This window comes from Hemicordylus capensis, chromosome 2 (genome assembly GCF_027244095.1).
Source record: "Hemicordylus capensis ecotype Gifberg chromosome 2, rHemCap1.1.pri, whole genome shotgun sequence".
In the NCBI taxonomy this organism is placed as follows: domain Eukaryota; kingdom Metazoa; phylum Chordata; class Lepidosauria; order Squamata; family Cordylidae; genus Hemicordylus; species Hemicordylus capensis.
Window position 1 is genome coordinate 229,506,005 of NC_069658.1, and position 6,000 is coordinate 229,512,004.

The window sequence follows — 6,000 nt, forward strand, 5'->3', positions numbered from 1 at the left end:
ACAACTCTCATGACCCCACTTTCACTTTTTCACACTCTCAATTACTATGAATATGAGGAAGTAATCAATTTAGCACACTTCACCTTATGAAGACAAACCTCAGAAATTCACCACAATTCACCCCTCTGCCCAATCACTCTGAAATTGGGGACGGGTGGTAGCCTCCACCCATTAGGCACTATCTACCAGCCCACCCCACTCCTTTGGGGCAGATCCACTTTCTGCCCCCAATCTGCCCCAATGACACCAAAACTTCAAATATTCCCCAAAAATCAGCCCTCTGCCCAATCCCCCTGAAATTGGGGTGGTAGCCTCCACCCATTAGGCACTACCACCCCACCCCACCCTTTTGGAGCAGTTCCACTTTCTGCCCCCAAACTGCCCCAAAGTCACTAAAACTTCAAAAATTCTCAAAAAAATCAGCCCTTTGTCCAATCCCCCTGAAATTGGGGTGGTAGCCTCCACCCATTAGGCACTACCACCCCACCCCACTATTCTGCCCCAGGCCCCACTTTCTGCCCCAATCTGCCCCAAAGACATGAAAATTTCAGAAATTTCCCAAAAATCAGCCCTTTGCCCAATCCCCCTGAAATTGGGGTGGTAGCCTGCACCCATTAGGCACTACCACCCCACCCCTTTTGCCCAGATCCCATGCTATGCCCCCGAACTGCCCCAAAGTCACTAAAACTTCAAAAATTCCCCAAAAATCAGCCCTTTGCCCAATTCCCCTGAAATTGGGGTGGTAGACTCCACCCATTGGGCACTACCACCCGACCCCAAAATTTTGCCCCTGGGCTCCTTCCCCCCCGAATCGATTCGGATTCGGGTTAAATCCGAATCCGAACCGAATCAAGGGTGATTCGGGTGGCCCATATTCGGGCACAAAACAGAACAGGGGTGATTCGGTTCGGGTCCCGAACCGAATCACTGAATACCCGAATTGCACACCCCTATTACATGGGAGTAAGCCTCACTGGGCACATCATGGAGCATATTTCTGAGAATGCATGCACAGGATGGTGCTATAAGGCACTTTCCAGCTCTTGTGCTACTGCAGGATACCTGAGAGGCCAGTAAAATAGTCTCTGCGGGCCGAATGCAGCCCCCGGGCCTTATGTGGTGCAGGCCTGATCTAGACTTACCCACTGCAAGTTCAGATCCTTTGATTCCTTTAGAGGAACCGTGACTGATTAAACCCAGGACTCAGTAACCACACCTTCTAAAGCTTAAATGTTTTATTCAAAGAATTGAAGGCATACAAGTTGTTAAGGGATGGCAAGTATGCTAAAACAGAAAGATGAACAAACAGCATTCTCAAAAACATAGAATGCACTAAGTATTGAAGGCTACTATTGTGAGTGGGGTTGTGAATAATGAGGTCCACACACTACCCCCTAACTACTTTCTCTACTAAATAAATCTAAGCACTTTCCCTTCCACCCTTTACTAAACTCCACTAAGCAGAGTAACTTATTCATCCTTGGGCCACTTGAGGAATGTTCAGGACACGGACACAGGTATAATAATATAAAATATTTTCAATCCCTTTCCTAATGACCCCAGTTGGGGCTCTCTGACAGCTAGTAAGTATTCTACTCTGACTGAAGCACTTTCCACACCAAGCATGTATATGGTTTTCCCCCTGTGTGGGTCCTTTGATGGGAAGTGAGATGCACACTCTGGCTAAAGAATTTTCCAAACTCCAAGCATTTATATTGTTTTTTCTCCAGTATGCTTCCTTTGTTGGCTAGTAAGTGTCCCGCTCTGACAGAAGATCTTTCCACACTCCAAGCATTGATATTGTTTCTCTGCCCAAAGCTACTGCCCAATCTGCCGCTATGGACCGCGTCCATTTCAACAGTATGGGCAGCAGATTAGCACAGAGAGGAGCTCTGTTCGCGAGCTCCTCACTTCCACTTTGTGAATTATGCTTATCCTCTGTCCAACTGCTGCGAGCTGAAGCGAGAAAGGTGGGCTCGGGCAACTGGGTGGGCAGGTGGGCGATAGGCGGGGGCAGCGGCCTTCTCATGGGCCAATTTGGCCCTTAATCATGTGGGGAGGGGAGCGGGGAAGGAGATTTTGGGAAGCTGGGAGGGTGGGTGAGCAGGCAGCGGTAGGACAGAGGGAGGAGGGGGAAATAAAGAAAAAACAACAACAACAACAAAAGCCTCAAGAATTTGACACAAGGGAGAAGAAAAAGCAAAACAACAAAAAAAAAGAAGGGAGGAGGGGGAAACAAAAGAAACAGGAGAACACACACACACACAAAAGAGAGACAGATAGAGAAAGAAACAGACAGGTTAAAAAAAGGGGGGGGGGTGAAAAAAGGCTAGCGCCCGTTATTATAACAGGCTTAAACATACTAGTATGTAATACAATCGTGATAAACTTCACAGCTACTGAATAGAAATCACTTCTCCCTGGTGTATGGAATTCTTCATTACTTCCTCCAAACGTATTTCTCCAAAGGAGTATGAATTATTTCCAAAAGTTCTTAAATTCCTCGAAGGGAGTTAGAAAGAGTCCTTGTAGATGTGAATTGCTACAAAGCACAAACCACACATTAAAGAAAACGTTTTATACAAAATAATACAAACTACATATATAAACATCAAAGCGTGGTGTAGTGGTTAGAGTGCTGGACTAGGACCGGGGAGACCCGAGTTCAAATCCCCATTCAGCCATGAAACTAGCTGGGTGACTCTGGGCCAGTCACTTCTCTCTCAGCCTAACCTACTTCACAGGGTTGTTGTGAAAGAGAAACTCAAGTATGTAGTACGCCGCTCTGGGCTCCTTGGCGGAAGGGTGGGATATAAATGTAATAATAATAATAATAATAATTAATTAATAACCCAATAAGTGCAACAATTCATAAAGCTGCTGCCGAAGCCTGACACTTAGTCTTTATTATGCCAACTTGAATAAACTGACCAAACTCTCTTCCTCCAACTTTAAAGCACTCTCAATTATTCACACCTGTTGAACCTCCTACATCTGCCGCTGTCTGGCAATCATCACACATAATTAGGGCACAAGAGCTGCAAAAAGCAAGATAGATCCAAATTCGTATTTAAACTATGAGGTTGCAATGAATTCAATCTGTGTATATAAAAAGATTCTTGTCTGTGTAGCCATCTCACTGCATCAACATTACAATGTCTGAATCTTTCCTTCCTAAAAGTGGACATCACCACAAATTTAAAGTCATCAGACTGATGACTAGCTAGCAAAAAAAGGCCAGTTAGTGGTGCCTTAAATGTGTCATTTTTTATTCTGTAATGATGTTCAAGAATATGTTTTTTAACTGGACGTATAGTGCAGCTGACATATAGCTTTAAACATGGACAAATGATGACATGTATGGCATCTCTATATATAATTCTCCTGGGTGTGCCAGGGAAAAATGCGTCCCGGCAGCCCAGCTGATTGGCTGGACTGTGGAGGTGCCTGATTGGCTGGTGCACCCAGGAGAGAGGACAGTTGGCCAGCAGCGTGGGCCAGGGACGCTGGCAGTCCCGGCCTGGTGGTGACGGGTGGTACAAGGGGCGAGGAGCGAGGCAAGGAGGAGGACCGGCCGAGGGGAGAGGAGGCGGCAGCAGTGGCGGACCCCGATACTAGGGCAGGGGGTGGGGGAGAGGTGGGCGGCCCCAAAGAAGCGGGCCTCAAAGACTGGCAAGCGGCTCTCAGCGGGCCCGACAGGCAGTGGAGGCGGCTCTTGGTGGGACCAACAGGTGGCGGCACTCGGCCCGCCAGCGGCAGCACTCGGCCCGCCGGTGGCAGCACTCGGCCCGCCGGTGGCAGCCGCACTCAGCACTTGACCCTGCCGGAGACTGGGGGTGGGGAGAATTGGATGGCCGGGCAGCGGAGAGGTCTGGTCGCGGAGGCAAGACGGCAGCGGGCCCAGCCACGGCACTCGGCCCGGCAGCCTGGGCCCGCGCCTGCCTGGAGATGGGGATGTGGGGTGGAGGGAGAGGGGGCCAGCTACCTCTCTGGCAAGTGGCAGCAGTGGGTGGAGCCCAAGTGCAGAAGAGGAGGCGGCCGGCGGCATGCAAAACCTCTCTGGCATGAGGAGGAGGCCAGCGGGTGAGCAAAGCCCCGTCATCGCGAGGCGGTGGTGGGCGGGCGAAGCCCTGTCATCGTGAGGAGGCAGCCGTTGTGAGGAGCAGGCGGGCGGGCGAAGCCCTGCTGGCCTGAAGAGGTGGCTGGCGGGTGAGCAAAGCCCTGCCGGCCTGAGGAGGTGGCAGCCATTGCGAGGAAGTGGCCGTTGTGAGGAGGTGGCGGTGGGCGGGTGAAGCTCCGTTGTCGTGAGGAGGTGGTCCGTCGTGAGGAGGTGGTGGGCGGGTGGCCGAAGCCGCATTGTCATGAGGAGGTGGCTAGCCTGAGGGGGAGTGGCTGTCTGTCTCATACCAGTTGACATAAGTGATATGTACAGGCATTCCCTGAGTGACAAAACCTAACTTACAAACATCTGTACATACAAACAGAGCTTCATAGCATATGACATTAAGGAAGTCCCCAACTTGAAAACACTAACTTGAACATATTTGTTCAAATGGAAATTATATGCATTCTGAGTTATGAAGATCTAACTTACAAACTTTTGAAACACTGGGGCAGAAGGCGGAGGGGAAGGCAGGCAGGCGAGACACTGGGGCAGACGGTGGTGGGGAAGGCAGGCAGGCGAGACACTGGGGCAGAAGGCGGGGGTGGCAGGCGAGACACTGGGGCAGAAGGCGGGGGGTGGCAGGCGAGGCACTGGGGCAGAAGGCGGGGGGATGGCAGGTGAGACACTGGGGCAGAAGGCGGGAGGGTGGCAGGCGAGACACTGGGGCAAGAGGTGCTGGGGGGGCAGGAGAGACACTGGGGCAGAAGTTAGGGGATGGAAGTTCGGGGGATGGCAATACAATGCGGCAATAGTAGGGGGGATGGAAGGCAAGACAATGAGGCAATAGTTGTGGGCATGGAAGGTGAGACACTGGGGCAATAGTTGGGGGGATGGAAGGCAAGACAATGGGGCAATAGGTGGCGGGATGGAAGGCAAGTCACTGGGGCAGTAGGCGGGGGGATGGAAGGCGAGACCAAAAAAAGACAAACGGGGGGGGCAGGCTTTTAAGGACAACACTGGGGCAAGGGGCGAGGTGGATGGAAACCAAAACACTGGACTGTGAGGGACAAGGGTAGCCAGTCTTACCACCAAAATTAAAAGTAATTAAAAAATAAAAATTACAGGGTCTACAGTAGTCACACTCCCCACAAAAACAAATAATATCTAGCTACTACCTGACCCTGCTAAGAGGGGGAGAAAAAAAAACCCCACAAAACAGCAGGGACAAGGAAAAAAACCTAAGAAAATACTTGAAACACCAACCTCCCTCAAAGAATCCAAAAACAAAAGTGCACTGATGCTCAGAACGAACTGCAAAAAGACAACGAAGACACTTGGGAAAATAAAGAAACAACTGAACAACCAGCCAAATTCTCACAACACAACTCCAAAAAGTAAGTAAACTACGGCACAGAAGCTCTGTGCGGGTTCAGCTAGTAAGCAGAATTACAGTTTGATAATTCTTCCAAAGGCTTAACATAATTGCTAGTAAGATGTTGAAAAACTTTAGTGGGCAACTAGGGGCGTAGCTAGCCCGCCAGCGGCCCATGTGCGGCCACGGCGGGCGCCCCGATAGCTCCGAAGCAGCTTAACTGCTGAAGGGGCCATGTGGCCCCTTTGGCAGTTAGACAAAGGCTGGTGCTGCGTTCGCAGCGCAGCCCAGGAGCGGCTCTTCCCTGCAGGGAAGATCCGCGTCTGGGCTGCTTTGAGAACGCAGCACAAGTCTTAGCTCCCAAAGGGGCCGAGCGGCGCCTTCAGGAGCTAGTTAGGCTGGAGCTGCGTTCCTAGCGCCAGCCAGGAGAGGCGTACTCTTCCCTGCATGGAAGAGCCACTCCTGGCTGGCTCTGCGAATGCAGCACCAGCCTAACTAGCTCCTGATAGGGCCGCGCGGCCCC